This window comes from Protopterus annectens, chromosome 9.part0 (assembly GCF_019279795.1).
Source record: "Protopterus annectens isolate FY-2018-M chromosome 9.part0, PAN1.0, whole genome shotgun sequence".
Taxonomy (NCBI): domain Eukaryota; kingdom Metazoa; phylum Chordata; order Ceratodontiformes; family Protopteridae; genus Protopterus; species Protopterus annectens.
Window position 1 is genome coordinate 916109728 of NC_056743.1, and position 20114 is coordinate 916129841.

Below are 20114 nucleotides of genomic sequence, written 5' to 3' on the forward strand. Positions count from 1 at the left end.
GGTGAACTTCATGACACCCATGCAGATGGACAATACAGTTACGACTACTGAATCCTACACAATTGCACTTTATAAGCACTTGCATGAGTGCATGGATCGTGCTATCCCAAACAGTACCAAGACGCTATCCTCCAAAAAAAGGAAGCCAATCTGGTGGTCCCCTGCCATAAACAAACTGTACAACAGAAGGAAGAAACGCTTGCAAAAGAGAGTAAAATCCCATGAGTGGAGGAGCTCCCTAGTCAGCCTCAGTAAGAAGCTGCGATCCCTGATAAAATCCTCCTAAGCTAGTTACGAAAACAAAATCGACATTGATTCTAAAGACAACCACAAAGCATTCTATAGCTATGTCAAGAATCTCAATAGCAACACTCAGATCTGCTCTGAGTTACAGCACAATGGCACTAAATATACAGACCCAACTGATATTGCAAACATCCTGGCAGATAGGTTCAGTGCTAACTTTACCCACCTCTCACCCCCTAAAGAGCCCATCTCTATACCGGAAGAATGCAAAGTTCCTGTAATCACGGCTGCACAGGTAAAAAACCACACTCTCCAAAGCCAAGAACACAGCATCCATGGGACCAGACAACATCCCAGGCTGTGTTCTACACGAACTACAGAATGAACTGGCACCCCACCTAAGTACCATGTTCAATCATAGCCTCACCTCAGGCTTTGTGCCTGCTGAATGGCGCACAGCAACGGTTATCCCACTCCACAAGGGGGGAGCCATTACGGACCCCGGGAACTACCGCCCCATTAGCCTAACGAGCCTGGTCTGCAAGGCCATGGAACGTATCATCATGGAACTTATAAACAAAGACATTGGTAATCTCCAAACTCTGAATCCCACCCAGTTCAGGTTTGTAAAAGGCAGATCATGTCTCCTAAACCTGACTGACTTCTTTGAAGCAGTCACCAAAGCTGTAGACAAGGGTAAGGTGGTTCACACAGCCGATCTAGATCTTGCCAAGGCTTTTGACACCATTCCCCCACTCTGGAATTATAGATAAACTCACTAAACTAGGTATAAATCTCTATGTCACAAGATGGGTTGCCAACTGGCTCACTGACAAAACCCACACTGTGAAAGTAGCAGACTCCAAATCCGACTTCAGACCAGTGACAAGTGGAGTACCACAGGGTTCAGTCCTGGGTCTTCTCCTGTTTGGTATCTACTTCTCTGAAGTAAGGCTAACACAGAAGGTCTGTGGCTAATGAAGTTCGCAGATGACTGCAAACTAGGAGCCATAATTGAAACTCCTAACGATGTGGACATCCTATAAAAGGGTCTCACTGAGACAGATGCCTGGCAAGCCATGGCCTCAAGCTCAATGCCAAAAAGTGCATTGTCATCCCCTTTGGTAAAAACTCTGTATCCATGAACTACAACATAGGCGGTAGTATACTTAATACCAAAAATGTGATGAGACGTTGGGACACAGGTGGACAGTAGTCTCTCCTTTGATAATCACATCGCCACAGTAGTCAGGAAATCCTTCTATGTGGCACACCTCATCACAAGAGGTCATTGCTCCCCTCTACTCATCACTCATTAGACCCATTATAGAGTACAACACCCCTTTTGGTATGTACCTCACAAGACATCTACAACTGGAAAGGCCGCAGAAATACCTCACAAAGAGGATAACTGGCCTCAAACAGATGCCATACGCAGACCGTCTCAAAAAACTCCAGCTGTACTCTGTCGCTTATCGCCTACTCAGAGGTGATCTCTGCCTAACACGCTCTAGGGACCTAAACCTTGTCACCACAATAAACAAAACATGCCGTAGGGATAGATTCCTGTCCCAGAGACTTCCCATACTTTGGAATAAACTACCTATCTATATCAAACAAAGCTCCTCATTAGCACTCTTCAAGAAAAATCTTGATGATTGGATGGGAAATAGGAAATTCACCCCGGGGATCACCTCTGTGGCTCTGCTTGACAGTGGCACAGGAAAATAATTTTCTTGGGTGGCAAAAGCCAGGGTACCTTTTTGGCTGAGCTTGTATAGGCCCCAGGGCTGATAGCCTAGTACCTACCTATGAACCTAAAATTACATTCTTACATTGTTTGTGATCCGTGGAACTCCTTCAACACTCTTAGCAGTTCTTGCCTTGACAATGACTGTTCATACTATTATGGCTTGTGACCAAAACAACACTTAAGGATCACACGTATGTGTTTGTTTCTAGATTATAACTGAAGCATACAGTAAGTCTTTTTGACAATTCTAAATACATGATAGATAAAGGACACTCAGAATCACAGTACTAAGATGTCTGTTTTTGTCAAGGGCACCCAAACAGAAGCAGAATCATTTTTCAGTTGCATCAGGTACAATCAATCAAGTCATCACTGCATGAAGTGGTTGGGGATTTATATTACAAAATCCCTGTAGCCGCCTCTGTAGTACAGGGAGAGTTTCAAGTCCCAGTCTAGGTGATAAGCCAGAATTGCCCAATTAATGAATCACCTCTGTGGCTGGTCTAAGAAAGGAAGATGCAGGGGACTGCAAAGGGCATGAAGAACTCTCTTGGCTGCCTGTATGATGTCCCCTTTAAGACAGATCTCACTTGAGCACTACAGCTAAATCCTGTGTAATAGGGAATAAGTGGGCATGGTCTGAGTGAAGTTAGATTTTAGTGGTTAGCAGACAGGGTGGCAAAACATACAGAAAAAGCATCTTGTGCAAAAATGTACTGAAAATGATTCTTTAATCTACTTTGTAAAGAAAATTAATTTGTTAAATTACGCAGCAAATAATAATGCACAATATAAAGAACATTTGCTTTGAATCAGAGGATGGCATGACAGTTTGTTAAAAGACTTTCGTCCCTTATTCTGGAAAGCAAGTATATTACAATAAAATGCTGACAACAATAATAATTTCCTTAGTATGAATATGGCTTCATGAGTTATGCACTTCTTAGCAACAGTGTGTCAGTAGCAGCAGTATTAGTAATAGTAGTAGTAGTATTAGTAGCAGTGGTAGTAGTACTAGTATTGCTCAGTCTGTCAACATGACAACAGAATGGCAGTATTTTGTCAAGTTTTTACCCTAGATGTGAGAAATTATCTCCCTCATCTTCTAACACTGAACTGAATCCTGGCCTATTAGGTAATCAAATTTCTCTTCAAAAAAAGGAAACTTGAGTTGTTTCTGATATTAATCAATACACTAGACAGTAGCTAAGAATTAAACTTTCAAACTTTTACTGTAGCATCTATAAAACATCTTTACTTTTACTGCCTTTAGCAAAGAGAATTAGGTTATCTGCATAAATAATAAGAGTAGACAATACTTGATTTTGCTTTAATGTGTTTAAAACATGTAACAAAAATGATCACATTATGGAACTGTATGTTTTTTCTGATAGTTGGATTAAAAAGCTAAAAATAAGCAGTATTTTTTATGCTTCACCCAGCTCTCCACTAGATCGGGAAAGAACAAACAGTCTCAAATGTTTATGCTTCCCCATCTGTTCTCTTGACTACTGCACCATCATGCTCACTTAACCCCCCCCCCCCCTTCACTCAGTATACCTCTTAGAGCAAGAAATCTGGACAAAGCCATAAATAAAAGTGGGACAAAGGCCCAAAAATAGGGGCAATTTTTAAATATTGCTCTTACAAACTTAGCAAGCTGATAGAATAGCAGGCTTTGCATTAACATAAATTTCCTGAAGGGTATAAAGTCTGAAACTCAAATTGCCATTATTTTCCAACTTCAATCTTTAATGATTTGCCACTAATTTGCCAGAAAACCACAATTTTATAAAAAAAAAAAAAGGACCAAAAATATGAGGCAAAAATCTGGACATTCTGCAAAATCTGTACAGTTGAGAGGTATAACCCAGCCTAGAGACCTCTGCTCTTTACATCTCTTTGACATGACAGTTTGCCACTTGCATCTCCAAGTTCATCAAAGTGAAGAGCTTAGAGGTTACTCCATCACTGGGGAGCAAAGTATCTGAGAGCAAGTAGATTATACCTGGGAAGCATTATGTTTAGCAGTTGATGCAGAGGATTATGGCTGTGAGCTGTAGTTCCTGTGGTACTGGCTGTGATTCCTCAGCCTTCATTTGCCCTCATTAACAGGGACATTGGCAACCTCCAAACACAAAACCCCACACAGTTTGGCTTTGTCAAGGGGAGGTCATGTCTGTTAAATGTGATCAACTTCTTTGAGACAGTCACCAAAGCCATGGATGAGGGGAAGACGGTGCATACCGCCTACCTTCACCTGGCCAAAGTCTTCGAAACTATTCCCACACGGGCTTAATAGATAAACTCTCTCAACTAGGCATCAATCCATACGCTACCAGATGGGTAGTAAACTGGCTCACTGATAGAACCCACTTAATCAAAATAGGGAAGCCACCTCAAGCAGTAGACCCGTAATGAGCGGCATACCCCAGGGATTGGTCTTGGGGCCTCTGTTATTCGGGATGTACTTCTCTGAGGTGCAGGCCAAAACCAGCGGGCTATGGCTGACCAAGTTTGCAGATGAATGCAAGCTGGGTGCAGTCATCAATTCCCCAAGTGATGTGGACATCCTCCAAGAGGGTCTCACCCAAACAAATGACTGGTGCCAGAAACATGGCCTCAAGCTAACATCCCCAGATATTATCACATTAATAACAACGTCCTGAGAACAAAATCAGTTGTGAGGGCTTTGGGCACCTAGGTTGATAGCAACCTGACTTTTGATCACAAACCTGCTTCCATTGTACAGAAAGCATTCTACATGGCCCACCTCATAAGTAAGGGTATCTCATCCAGAGCCAAGGAGGTCATAACATCCCTGTATTCTTCGGTTATAAGGCCAGTTATTGAGTACAGTGCTTGGCATGTATCTTGCAAGCACATGCAACAGCTTGGAGAGATCACAGAGGTTCCTCACCAGGAGAATCCAGGGCCTCGAACATCCTCCCTACACATATAGGCTAAAAGCCCTGTCCCTCTACTCAGTTTAATACAGACTCCTCAGAGGTGACTTCTGTCTGGCATACAAAGCAATCTCAGACCCCGCCTTGATGGGACTGCTGCATATCCACAAGTCAAGCTCCACTCAAGTAACATGCATGTGTGACCTCAACTTGGTCTGTGACATCAATTGGACTTGTTAGTGGGACAGATTTGTGTCCCAGAGACTCCCCACCTGTGGAACAGACTCCCTTGTCACGTCAAGCAGAGTACCTCATTATCCCTTTTTAAGTGCAACTTGGATAACTGGATGGGAAAAAGGAAATACACCCCTGGGATTCCACTTGTGTCCCTGCTGGACAGGGGCTTTGGGTGCTGGCTTGTCTAAACATGGACTAAACTCTTGGCTAGGCTTATAAGGGCCTCAGGGCCAATAGCCTAGTAACTTCCTATGATCCTATGCTGCCTGACCTAGAGCAAAGTCACTTAACCAGATATTCCTAATGAGCTGCCCCTTGAAAAAAGAATGTGTGTTAGGTGGGCCTACCTGGTTAACAAATGGGCATAAGTATTATTAATATTATCGTCATCATCCTGGAGGATGAGACTTTTTCCTTATCAGACAATTTTTTGTGTAATGATGCTATGCATGAAGGTCATGCACTTTGGCACATCCTGCACAGGACATCTGTCACTCCTCTCTGAAAAGTAGAGCTTTACTTGCAAGACTTGTTTTCCAACAAAGGTCTGACAAGCACAAGGAATTCACCCCACCAAGGGAACAAGCAATTGGCTGCTTTCTGCACCACCCAGGTGATGCTTTTAGATCCTCAGAGTCCTTATCAAACTCAAGTTGCTAGCAGTACAGATGTGAGTGCCAGGCATTTTTTTTGTACATACCAAGATTTTTTTGTACAACTAAACCTTTCAGGAGAGAAATGTATTTCCTAGCTGTTGAAGATTTAGATCAGTTAAAATTCCCATTTGCATTTCTTTTCCTGTATATAGACAGGGGGCACAATGTTCCCAAAAGATGAAGACTCACTCTTCAGTAACATCAGTTTAAGGAAACCAGCAACAGCACAGGGGTGTTAAAGTTGTCAGACAGGACTGCAAGGTATTTCCTGCATACTGCATTCTTGTCATGTTTCAATTAGTTTCATTTTTAACCAGATGAAACTTATTAATGTCATATTCAAAAAAAAAAAATAAATGAATAAATAAAAATGATTTTGTTCTAGTCCAGTACTGGCTCTTCAATAGTTTCACTTCTTTCCATCTCAGTTGTCCTTGATCTGCATTATATTCTTGCCTTGTCTCCCATAAATGTTTGGACTTTCTGGTAAGTCACCGATGATTACAGTTACTCAGTAATCCCAGATATTAATGTTGTAAATTGAATGTGATCTTGGCCATTTGCTGTTCTTAGTCTATCTTTTGGTCTCTTAAGCTTTGACTGCATACCTCTCAACTGTTTCTGAGTTCACAGAATGTCCCTGATTTTGTGTCATACTTTTGCCCTGGCCTTTGTAAATAAAAAAAAAAAAAATGATTTTCTGGTAAATAACTAAACATTACAGTCAGTCAATAATGCCAGATATTAGAGTTTCATACTTGTTTTTGTTCAGAAAGGGTGTGTTGATGCAAACCGTTTTGCACTATTGATGTTTTAATTGAATTAGAGTAATATTAAAAATTGTCCCAGATTTGGGGTCTTTGTTTACCTATTATTTTTGGCTGTGTCCTTGATACTAGAGCACAGAAGTTAAGAAAGTACAATTGTGTACACTTACCATTAATGTAGATGTTCGAGTGTATTCACTGTTGCAGTCATTACATTTGGGTAATCTGCTGGCAGGTTGCCCTCAGTCGGCCTGAATTCCAAAGTCTTGGGTCCTGCGTCGGTTGCTGTCTTCTTTTCCATGACGTCAGGTCGTCAGGGGTATAAAACATGCAGCCGACGCCATTTTCTTTAGATTTTTTTGCCCCCCGATATCAGGTGCCCCCAAAAAGGTAGCAAATATATATATATATATATATATATATACATGCATCAGTATAAACTTTACCTTCATCTACAAGCAAATACACTACATAGGTTGTAGAAGATAGAGAAGGAAAGATAAACTCCAGAATGACAGGGGGATGGCGGGAGGGTAACCTGGACTGCAATAGTGAATTACCAAAAAGATTTGTTGTTTTGCTACTAAGAAGTTTTTAATCTCAAAAATGTTGTTTTGGTATGCTCTACATCCTGAATGACAGTGACACACCTTTTTTCTGGTTTACTGTTATGATTTATGAAATCAAGTTGATTTTCCATACCACCCAAGTTTTCCAGCCTGAGAAATTAAAATGGCAATTTCCTATACCTTTTTAATATGGAAGGCAATCCACCCACACCCTACATGATGGTGGCTTCACCCCCATTTGTCCCTATAGACTAATATAGCTATCTCTGACGCTGTAAATCCAAAATGCAGAAAATATGGATGATTATGAGTAGTCCCTAATTACTGAGGGTAAACTCAATTAAATCCTGATGTTAAGTTGTCGATCTCGCCTTCATTCTTGCTGGATGGGATCGGAGCCGATCCTCGGCTCCGACTCGGCCTATACTAAAGCTCGAGAGCTATTTTTACCGGCTCGAGGCTCCCCTGTATCCCACAATGCTAGGCGTTAACTACCCAGGCTTCAGCTACGAGGTTGCGTTTTTGCCGGCTCTCAGGTTAGATTTATAAAAATCTCTTCTGGTAAGGTTTTTTTCTGCCTTTTTGTAGTAATAGTTTTTTCTATTAGACCCACTTTACCCCTCTAGTGTATCCCCACCTAGATAGTTCCGGGTTTGTTCCTAACTCTTTCTCGTTACCAACCCCACTCCTTAGATTACTAGGCCTTCGGGCTAATTTTTAGTTTAAATATTAGCTTAATCTTAAGTTTAATTTGATTAATTTTAGTATAAGATTTTCTATTTTTCACTGTAAACAGTCTCAGTCTTTGTGTGTGTGTGTGTGTGTGTGTGTGTGTGTGTGTGTGTGTGTGTGTGTGTGTGTGTGTGTGTGTGTCTGGACTGAGTAAGTTTGAGTGTGGGTGTTTGTTGGTGTGTTTGTGACTTGTCATCCCTGTCAGGATATCTAAGGATTCCAGGGTTTCAGGCTTCAAGAAGTGTGACTCGTGCTGTCAGAAGATGTCTCTGACAGACGGTCACACTTCTTGTGTTTATTGCCTGGGCCCTCTGCACCTGCAGGACTCTTGTTCTGTCTGCCATGCATTCAGTCCAAGAGTCCTGCAGGAACACAGGAACAAGCTTATTTTATGAGGCTTGTTGAAGCCTGAAGGTTCACCGACCAAGTCTTCGTCGGGCAAACCTTCGAAGCCCACAAAACCGTCGGCTCCAAAAACCGAGCCTTCGACTAGTGGTGCTCTTAGTGCTCCTACGTCGGCTCCGGCTGGAGCCGATGCTACCAAGACTCAGTCGGCTCCGATTGTTGTGTCGGAACTGTCTGCGAGCCATAAGCACTCCAGGTCTCCTTCTTTGGAGTCAGTCCATTCGGCTCCGAGATCTCCTTTGCTTTCGGAGCGGAGCCATCAGTCCCATTCCTCTCAGTTTTCCAGGCTTTTGGAACACGACCTTGAGAGGGTGGTTAGCAGACTCCTTAAGTCGCAGGCACTGGCCCAGATGCTTCAGAGCCCTTCTCAACAGACAGCGGCTATCCCCATTCTATCGTCGATTCCTCCTCCGACTCTTCCTATGAGCTCGGAGCTGGAGTTCGTGGGAGCTGGGACCGTCGACACGGAGTCGATACCACACCTTTTGGCTCCGATCTCTTCCATCGTTCCATTTTTGCAAGGATCTGGGCGTCGGGACTCCCTCGTCGGCTCCGAGGGGGCGAGTGGCATTGGACCCTTGACCGACCGCGTTCTCCCTCTCGGAGCCGCGGCGCAGGTGAGTTCGGCCCCGACATTGGCCTCGGAGCCGTCTCTCTCGGTGCCGGGAGGGGTCCTTATCTCTTCGGAGCGGGGACCTTCTTCCCTGCCTGATAGGGGTGCCTTTGAGGTCATGAGGAGTGTGCTGGCCCCTGTGCCTGCTCCTTGGTCAGCTCCCTCAGCTCCTCCCACTGTTGTTCCTGCCACGGTCTCTACCCATCCTCTCGACCCTGACCGCAGAGATCCAATGCCTCAGGTGCCCCCATTGGGGGCATCCTCCTCTTCCGAGGCCTCCCCTGATCTGTCAGGGGAGCCCCCTCGGAAATGGAAATGCAAGAGGAAGCATGTGGACCCTCCTGAGTCCGTCACATCCGACACCGACTTGGATGAGTCGGAAGGGTCCCTACGGTCCCCCTCTGAGGATGTCTCCTTTTCTGACATCCTTGAAATCCTCAAGCAGAGGGGGAACTGGTCTACCCTCAATCCTTCTGAGGACGAGTCGGTTTACCTAGAGGCTTTTGGTTCTCGCCCTTCCACTTCCTGGGTGTCTCCGCCCTTTGACCCCCTCATGGAAGTGGAGGCGCGGAAGGCATGGACGGCCCCTGACTCGATGGAACCTACCCCACGGAGGCCTTCAGAATTTATCACAGCCCCTTCTTATAAGCAGTTTTTAACCAAGGGTGTCCCTGTTGATGCCATGGTGGTGGCGGCGGCCACTAAGAAGGAACTGGCTGATCCTTCAGTACCGATCCATCCTCCTAATAAGGAATCTAGGACTATAGAAAGGTACGGCAAGCGGATGTTTTCTTCAGCGACCTTTACCATGCGGTCACTGAATTACTTATGTCATTTCACCCGCCTTCAAAGAGACATGCTCAAAGAAATGGGTGATACTTTACAGGATCCAACAGCTGTGGGGTCTCAAGACAAAATCAACTCCCAGCTGGCAACCCTGAACTCGATTGTTAACTCCTCCATGCGCCTTATTACTTATGCGGCCGATGGGGCGAGTAGGGCTGCAGGCACAGGCGTGGCCTTAAGGCATCATGCCTGGATGCGGCTTTGTAACTTTGCTGACCCCTTCAAGGCGTCCTTCACAAACTCCCTCTTTGATGGGTCGGCGTTGTTCGGACCTCAAGTGAAGGATACTTTGACCAGATGCGAACAAGATGGCAAGACGCTCTCTGCCGTGGGAGTCCGTTTTTCCATCCCGTCTAGACCATATCCTAAGGGTCAGAAGGGTGGAAAAATGTGGTTTCGCAAACCACAGGGAGTTGCGCCTGACGCACGAGGTGAGTTCCCCTCTAGAGGCAGGGGGGGGGACAATAACAGACGCCTCCCTAGGGGCAGAGGAGGTCCGCAGAATCAGGGTAGCAGAGAAGCTGTCTCTGGCCAGCCCTTCCAGCATCCCTGAGATGCTGCCCGACTGTCCGCCTTCGGAGGCAGTTGGGGGAAGATTATCACTGTACCCAGAAGCCTGGCTTTCCCTCACCCAAGACAGATGGGTACGGTCAATCATATCCGAGGGTTACAAAATTCCTTTTGCCCACACCCCAACACAGCCAAAAAGGCCCCTTCCAGATGTTCCACCCAGTCTAAGGGAAAAAGCAGTATTAGAAATCTCAAAACTGCTAAGAAAAAGTGCCATCCAACCAGTCCCATCAGACCAGCAAGGATCCGGAATCTACTCCAAGTTCTTTTTGGTACCAAAAAAGACAGGGGACTGGAGACCAATTTTGGATCTCAGCAGGCTAAACAGGTCTGTCCAAAGAACGAAGTTTCGGATGGTCACGCTACAGTCCATTCTACCCTTTTTGGGCCAGGGCAATTGAATGTGCTCTATAGACCTTCAGGATGCGCACTGCCACATCAAGATGCACAGGCGCTCCAGGAGGTTTCTCTGCTTCCGGCTGGGTGCCAGTCACTACCAGTTCAGGGCCCTGCCCTTTGGTCTCACTACAGCCCCTCGAGTGTTCACCAAATGCATGGCAGTAGTTATGACTCATCTGAGACGTCAAGGATTCCAGGTGTTTCCATATCTGGACGACTGGCTCATTACCGCCACCACCAGGCATCAACTGTCCAGTCCAGAGATTACACCATTCAAACTTGCAAAGAGCTAGGTATCTCCATAAATTTCGAAAAGTCTGCCTTGTCGCCTTGTCAGTCTATTACTTTCATAGGCGCCATATTGGACACAGCCGAACTAACCGTAAAAGTAACCGCACAGAGAGTTTCAGATATTCGCGCACACGTTCACATCCTTCTTCAGAGCAACAGAATTCAGGCAAGGTTTGTACTGAAGACTTTAGGTCTCATGGCTGCAGCCATTACGTTACTTCCCCTAGCTCTTTTTCACATGCGGATCCTTCAATGGATGCTTTTTTCCCAGTGGTCCTTTCAACAGCTTCCAATGTCTCACAGCATTTTAATCACACAATCATGCAAGAAACACCTGTCTTGGTGGATGGTCTCACTGCAAGTCATTCAGGGCAGATCCTCTGTTTCCCCCCCCGGTTGCTACGGTGACAACGGACGCCTCCCTGATCGGGTGTGTGTGGGGGGGCATTTTCAGGGCAGGACAGTCCAGGGCACATGGCAACCTTTCGAGTGCCACCTGCACATAAATGTCTTGGAGATGAGAGCAGTACATTTAGCGTTGCAAGCCCTTCAGGACTCTCTTCCCATAGGGACTATTGCAGTTCAGACGGACAATATGTCCGTAGTGTGGTACATCAACAAGCAGGGCGGAACCAAGTCCCACCCCTTGTGTCGAGAAGCACTCAGACTTTGGCAGTGGGCGATCTCTTCTCAGCGGTTTCTGATAGCAACGCATATCCCCGGGAAGTCCAACGTAATAGCGGACAGGCTGAGCAGAGCTATTCTCATGCCGCACCAGTGGTCTCTCAAACAGTCAGTAGTGGAAGAGATTTTCCAAAGATGGGGTCAGCCTTGCTGCGATCTTTTCGCAACACCTCAAAACAGCAAGTGTCACGACTTCTTCACTCTCTTCCCGGCCACCCCCCCCCCCCCAGAGATGCTCTAGTCCACGTTTGGCCCCGGGGTCTTCTGTACGCCTTTCCCCCCTTTCCATTAATCACAGAGCTGATTCAGAGAGCTACCGCATTGAGATCCACGATGATCCTCATTGTCCCTTACTGGCCTCGACAAATCTGGTTTCCGTTCCTGCATCGTTACCTCTTGGAGCAGCCCTGGCATCTGGACCCAGTGCCAGACCTCTTGACCCATCAGTCGGGTGAGCTGCACCACTCCCTCCTCCCTCTCAACCTCACAGCTTGATTGCTCCACTTCCAACCTTAGCCAGGCTTCCCTTTATTTCCCATTCGGTGCGTGACATCATTCTAGCTTCCCACAAATCTTCTACCAGGAGGATTTATGCTAGCAAATGGAAACGTTTCTCCTTCTGGGCAGAGACTAGAAACATGGATCCTTTCACTGCACCTATCCAGTCAGTCTTGGATTTCTTGGCTGAACTTTTTCAATCAGGTTCTTCTTCCTTCACTATCAGAGTACAGTTAGAGGCCTGTCAGACTCCACTATTATGTCCCATAAACTCTGTAAAGCCTTCCTTAAGGGTATCTTTTTACTTAAGCCCCCAATCAGAGATCCCCCACCACAGTGGGATTTGAATCTGGTTTTAACCTCTCTGATTCTGCCACCCTTTGAACCTGCGGCTTCCTGTACCTTGAAGTTACTCTCATGGAAAACTCTATTTCTAGTGGCCATAACTTCTGCGAGGAGAGTCTCAGAGCTTCACGCCCTTTGCATTCGTCCTCCTTATTATCTGATTTTCCATAAAGATAGAGTATCCCTCAGAACTAACCCATCTTTTTTACCCAAGATATCTTCTGAGGCAAATTTAAACCAGACTATCGATCTCCCAGTCTTCTTCCCTAATTACTCCAACAGAGCGGAACAAAAGTTGCATTTTTTGGACATTCATCGTCAACTCCGTTACTACCTGGATAGAACCAAGCAAGTTAGGAAATCTGAGCAGCTCTTCCTGTCTTATGCGGAAGGGAAGAAAGGCCTCCCAGTTTCCAAAGTAACCCTCTCCAAATGGTTGACCTCTGTGATTACTTTCATCTATGAACTAAGGAGTCAAGAACTTCTTTCAAAACCTAGAGCCCACTCAACTAGAGCCTTAGCTATGTCAATAGCTTTTCAGGCTAGGTTACCTATAGACTCAATTTGTGCGGCAGCCACATGGGCCTCTCCTCATACCTTTATTTCTCATTACAAACTGGACATGGCCTCCAGAAGCCGAGCTAACTTTGGTTCCACCGTCCTCAAGAGTCTGTTCCGATGAGCCACCCAGGGCTGAGGTGCTAGGGATGCTGTCCCATCCAGCAAGAATGAAGGCGAGATTGACAACTTAACATTGAGAAGTTATGTACCTACCATAACGTTCCATGTTAGTTGTCTTCTTCTTGCCTTCTTTCTTGCTTCCCACCCTCCAACCCCCTAGCCTGGACAGACCGAAAGGATCTTGTTGGGCTGTCTTTCTTCCCAACTTGGACTCCCATGATTGCCCTTTTTCTGGGTATGTTATAGTTATAGGTATTCCTCTTTTTCCTTTGTTCTGGGATCAGAACTGCTATGGTGTTATCTATCAAATAAGATCTGGGAAGTTAGTTCCTAGCATTGTGGGATACAGGGGAGCCTCAAGTCAGTAAAAATAGCTCTCGAGCTTTAGTATAGGCTGAGTCGGAGCCGAGGATCGGCTCCGAACCCATCCAGCAAAAAAGAAGGCGAGAAGAAGACAACTAACATGGAACGTTATGGTAGGTACATAACTTCTCATTTTGCCAAATTTCCCCTTCCCCAGAAATGGTAAAACTCTTGAGCATATTTCTAATTGGTAGGGAGTGTAAGGGTAAAACACAGACAACATTTGCGCAGAGGCCCACAAAACAATAAAATAAAGGGAAAGTCTTTTTCTAATTAGATTTGCAGGTCAAATTCAATTAAATTAGATTTTGAGGAGTTTGCCCACGATATTAAGGATTAAATCCCAATTTGATTAATATGGTTGAATCATTTAAGTGTCACTGAAAAACATTTTGCTTGGTCAAGATAATGCAGATGGTCTTAATCCAATGGAAAACATTTAAAGCTTCCTTGTCATCAGCTTATTAATTTAATATGTCTATATTGTGTTAAATGTCACTGGTAAAATCTCATCTCATTTAATACAGCATCTTAAAAAAACTGTAACACATGACAACATTGTGAAGCAAAAAAAAGAGCTCAAAAAACATTATGTTACTATCTGAATTACTCAAACCCAACAAGCATGTTTAGTTTCCAATAAACCTTTTCCAAATCAAGGAAAAATAATCTATCTAGCAAATAAGGATGAAAAACAAATCCTTAGATATAACAATAGCTCATGTTGCTTAAAAGTTATAGAAGAAATATTTATAACAATTTTTGTTTAGTTACTGGTTTCAGTCACTGATGCATGCCTCTCAGGGTGTTTCTGCCTCACTTATATCTAATTTTTTGAGCAATAAATGGATTTAACAGAGTCAATGGCCATCAGCCTAGAGTCAGTAAGTATTATTTGTAAATTCTCCATTTGTATGTCTGTTAAGCACATGAACCTGCTCTTTCACGCTGTGTTTGTTCTTCATAATGAAAAACAGCTAGGTTTTATTTTGGCTACCATGCAGTTGTACAGTTGATAATTTTTCAAATAACCTCCCTTACCAAAACACAACTAGCTTTGCCTTTCTTCAAATTTTTTACTGTTCCTACTCAAACTCATGAGAGTTAATATATTATTTGCTAACTTACTTAGAACAACTGCGTACTTACAATGATCACTGTAAATAAAACCATTTTTCTCTGGTTCCTGTAACTGCTCAACTGAACTACTTTCCATATGCTTTTATATTCATCACTTACTACATTTTAAAAAGCCAAGTGATGTTTCCTGCTGTACTTGCTGCCACTCTGTTAACATTAGGTCACTGGAATGTGGCATCATCCAGTCCTTGTGCCTTTATCAGATGCATAGATCTAGAGACTAGTTATAGTCTAATAAACAAAGTGTTTTGAGACACCAGTAACTATTTCAAACTGTTTTTGAACACCTAAACACATTGTAAAAACATTTAATAATAGAATCTCCCATTCCACATACCAACCAAAAAAAAAATTACAGTTGGCAAATTTACCCCTTGCAGAAAAAAACTCTAAAACGGGATTAATCCCAAATACATAATCTTTGTTAGAAGTGAGTTTAAGACTGTTAGCCACAATAGGTTTCACTAGGTACATTTATAATGTGCTAACTTCAGAAACTACTTCAGAATTCACATGTGACTGAATTTAAACTAAAATGCCAGGCATTTTAATGGTGCAAATTAAAGCATTTCTTTTTTGCTGGGGGTGAGAAAATTACTATGAGAAATCAGCTCCAGTGAAGTGCATGCTTTCAGTGAGTACTACTTCAGAATTCACATGTGACTGAATTTAAACTAAAATGCCAGGCATTTTAATGGTGCAAATTAAAGCATTTCTTTTTTGCTGGGGGTGAAAAAATCACTATGAGAAATCAGCTCCAGTGAAGTGCATGCTTTCAGTGAGTACTACCCTAGAGCAGCATGAAAGACTTTGTTAAAAACACCCTGTACTTCAGAATACTTCACAAAAGAGACAATCAGTTTTACTACATAGCATCATCTCTAGGATATAAAAGTAAACACAGTAACATGCTAACCTGCGACCTCAGTAATTCCCTGGTGAAGTGCAAGTCAGCTTATCGGTGTGTGTACTCTTGTTGCTCTCAGTTCCTAAAACATGTCAATTAACTAGTTATAGCAAATTGTCCACATAGTTACATTTGGTATTTACACTTACCAATGTGGCCCAGATCATGGCTGAAAAGGATTTGTGGGCCAGTTTACCTACCTGGTTATAAATGAAATATATGATTCGCTACCACAGGGATATAATGGCACAGTAGTGCAACAGTTAACTCTGCTGTGTTTCCAGCTGGGATGCTCTCTGCGAGAAGTATGCCTATCCTCTCTGTGTTTCTGCTGTTTTTCTCAGGTTGATCCATTTTCTTTCCACAGGCCAAAGAAATTACACTGGTGAACTGGCTATTATATAAAGTGTGTGTGTGTGTGTGTGTGTGTGTGTGTGTGTGTGTGTGTGTGTGTGTGTGTGTGTGTGTGTGTGTGTGTGTTTCCTAAGACAGATTGTCCTCCTACCCTGAATCAGTTTATCTGCCTTGTGCTCAATGTGTGCTGGAGTAGTCTGTGTTTCTGCAACTCTAAAATTAATAAATTTAGTACCAGAGGATAAATGAATAATTGAATGATATGTGGATATCATACCTACTGGGATCTAGATTACTGTAACTAGCCTACTAATCTGTCCTGTGTGAGTTACACGAATTGGACCATGTAAATGACAGATATGTGGAGCTTTGGGGATAGCAATCCCTGTACCAGTTGGCTGCATTTATTTTTAAACATCTTTACTGAATCATCACTTCTGACATAGGCAAATTTACATTTATAGAAAAGTAATCAGATTGTATTAAATTAACATTAATAAACATTATACTTCATATATCTTGCTATATATCATATAACCTAAGCAACATTACACAAATTATTCAATTCCTGCCCCTTTTTTTAAACAAGGAACATCTTTATTAAACCATCACGTATGACATAAGCAGTCCTACATTTATATAAGTGAAAACGAACCACACCAACACAATCCTAGTTGTAAGCATTTTAAATCACAAACCATGCTGACATGCTCTCAACTGCAAACATTATAAATCATTTACAATCTACCCAATCATTTTCAGTCAAACATTACATAGCTCATTGAAGTCCTGCCTTCTTTTAAACCTCATTCCTCCCCTGAATGTATTGCTCCCACAATTCCCATTTTTTTGTAGTTTGCTACTACCTTTTTCTAGAGATCTCAATTCCAGTTGTTTTATCTCTGTTACTATATTCACTACTTTTAGTACAATTAGTTTAGATTTTGATTTCCATTTTATAGTACTTGCTTTTTGGCAGCCATCATAATTAGACACAGCAATGCCTTACCATATCAAGGCAATTCATAGCTCAGATAAATCATCTCCCACATCACACCAATCTGCCCATCCAGCATCTCTGACAGTGCATACCACAGGGAATCCTTAAAGTCCACCAACCCGCCACACTCCTAGAAAATATGTTCCTAAATACCTCTCTCTTCCCTGTCTCACATCCAACATCAATTGTCTACCTAAGGAAAAATTCTCGGGAGTCTACTTTGGGTATAGAAATATTTATGTCAACATTTCCAAGCAAAAATCCTAAATCTTCTAGATTTTGTTGCATATTTAGGAGACATAGATATATCCTGTCATTGTTTCTTTATGACTTGCTTATCCAGTCTCTCTTCACAATCCTTTCTAACCTCCTCTGATTGATTCTTATAGTTATCTTATAATATTTTATATGGTATACTAATTACTCCTTTTTTTTCTGTTATAGATTCTGCTAAAAACTGTACCACTGCTGGTCTTTCATTTAGGACCCCCCCCCCCATTTATTTCCCTTTGCCTATACTCTGATATCAATCCTTGATAGGGGAGGCAATCTCTAACCTGCAGTCCAAATAAATTATTGGGCTCTTCCCATTCTATTACCTTTCCCTCTCTAGTTATTTGCTCCCAATACCTTGGTTCCTTTGCCAGTTTTCTCCAATAACTTCCAGTAGTTGGGTGTATGGTATGGACTGATTAATGATATGCCCTTGGAGGGGCAGGCTAACGCCTAACAAAAAAGTTAGGTTGGAATGGTGACAAAAATCAACACAAGGCCATGTCTGAAAAAATCAACACAAGGCCATGTCTGGATTTGGGGTTGGGGTGGAGCAGTTAGACTGAGAGGGGAACTTGAAATGTGAACCCACTCACCACAGGGTGAAAACAGGCTGAGGGTTCTGATTTCTGCCAAGCTGGTGGAGGAATGTGGCAATATTCTTATCTCTAACAGAACAGTGAGTAGATGGGCAAGGAACTCCTTTCACTATGAGAATATATAAGGGATAAAATAAACACAAAATGTTTCAGTATAGGGAGGTGATTAGAGTGATTGTAATAACTGCCAGGGTGGGACTGAGGAGCAATTCCTGTCACTGAGTCACTGCAAGAGTGACAAAGGAAGAGAGGAGGCACTGTATCCCTGCAAAATGTACACATTACAATATTATTTACATGCCGTGTCAATCATATGTCAAATACTGCAAAGCCAAAGGAAGGTTTAAGAGCCAAAAACCACACTTGATGCACTTGCTTAAGGGATACTTTATAGCCAGTTGAGGTTGAACCAAGGATCTTTCTAAATCAGGATTCACCACAGCAAGTCTTGAACCTTATGCAACCCTGTAGCTCCTCACTTCCAGAGCAAACTAGCAAGCCAGGTCTTTTCTACATTCCTCAACTCTATGTTCAGGAGCAAAAAGAATAAAAAAAGTTGATTTGTCTGCACATTCCTAAGCAAGCTAGCAAGCCAGATCCCTTTCTGTGTGCACTCCTCAACTTGAAGTGAGGAGCAAGAAAAAAAAAAGGTTTGCTCCCTGATCTAGATTTTGCACCTCTAGAGCAAGCCAGCAAACCAGATCCCTCTTCTCTCACTCTCTCTCTCTCTGTGGAATCTTCATTTTAAAGTGAGAAGCAAAAAAAAAAAGTCATATTCTTTCTTTAAAAATGTAGCAAGCTGCTTGTTACAACTTATACTACACATATTTCATCTATTCATTTCAATAATGGCATCCAGAAATGCATATATGGAAATGAATTTTGCTACTGACTGATCATCTCCCAATCATGCTCCCAACACCTTCTGTATGGAGTGGCTGTCCCCTTCACCCCACCCTTGCTACACTTCTGGAGGTTACTGCTCTTTTTAGTTAGGAGTTGCTTAGGATCTGTCAAGCTGTGGGATATATTTTGACAAATACATATCAAAAGGGGCACTGTATTCAATAATGGTTGATAAGAGATGAGCAAAATGGAATTGAGACTTTTCTGGATCTAGGAGAGATGTGTTTGGAAATTAGTTAGACCAGAGAAGAATTTTTAAGTGCTGCAAAGTCATGATGGTCAAAACATAAGGAACTATCAACAAGATTAGCTAGATCCCTTACAAGAGTGTCTAATTTGAGGGGATGTCACCTGTATTGTATACTGCAGAAATGTCTACCAGATTGAACTATAAATTATTTCTTATTTAGTTTCTAACCATTCTCCTTGCATACGTTGTCAACGTGGTCTAACCCATGTTGTAGCAATTGTGAGTCAGTGGAGGAATGAATACAAACACTCAATTTACAGTTGTTCACAAACTTAAATAATCATAGGTTCATAGGTAGGTACTAGACTACTGACCCTAGGGCCTATACAAGCCTAGCCAAAAATGTACGCTGGCTTTCACCACCCAAGAAAATTATTTTCCTGTGCCCCTGTCAAGCAGAACCACAGAAGTGATCCCCGGGGTGAATTTACTATTACCCATCCAATCATCAAGATTTTTCTTGAAGAGTGCTAATGAGGAGCTTTGTTTGACATAGATAGGTAGTCTGTTCCAGAGTATGGGAAGCCTCTGGGACAGGAATCTATCCCTCCAGCATGTTCTATTTATTGTGGTGACAAGGTTTAGGTCCCTAGAGCATGTAGCTCAGAGGGATTGGGATTTCTTTAAGTGGATAGGCTATGATTGTTGCATTAAAGGTCTGAGAAACAGATGCCAATAGAGGAGAGCTAATCATTGAGTCCTGTGGTATACCATGGCAACCTCTTTGCTTTCAAAAGTGTCACCTACAACTCTAACCACATCAGTTCCATCAATAATATAATATAGGGATTTATACTAAGAATTACAAGTCTGACAACACCACCTACGTAAGGAATACTTTCAAAGACCTTGGTCAGGTCCAGATATGCTGCATGTACTGTATATCTGCTATCCACTGTTTTGATGACTTTGTTCAAATAAATTCATTATGTTAAAGAATCAGGAACTATTTTTGACAAAGCCAACTTGAGAGAGTCCAGGATTAAGAGATTTTCAATGTCCATATTAATGAGGTTGGAGATATGCTCTGTAAACATACATATGAGGCTAGTGAGAGTAATAGTCTATAGTTGCTAGGATGTCATTGGGCCATCCATGTGCAATGGCTTTGAGAATGAATAAAG

The 20114-nt window shown here is 42.8% G+C and overlaps 1 protein-coding gene across 2 annotated transcripts in view; it reads right to left on the bottom strand.

The window, feature by feature from the left end:
* STAT6 (signal transducer and activator of transcription 6) overlaps positions 1 to 20114 on the bottom strand; it is a 2965055-nt gene that overhangs the window by 2028195 nt on the left and 916746 nt on the right. The window lies entirely within an intron of this gene.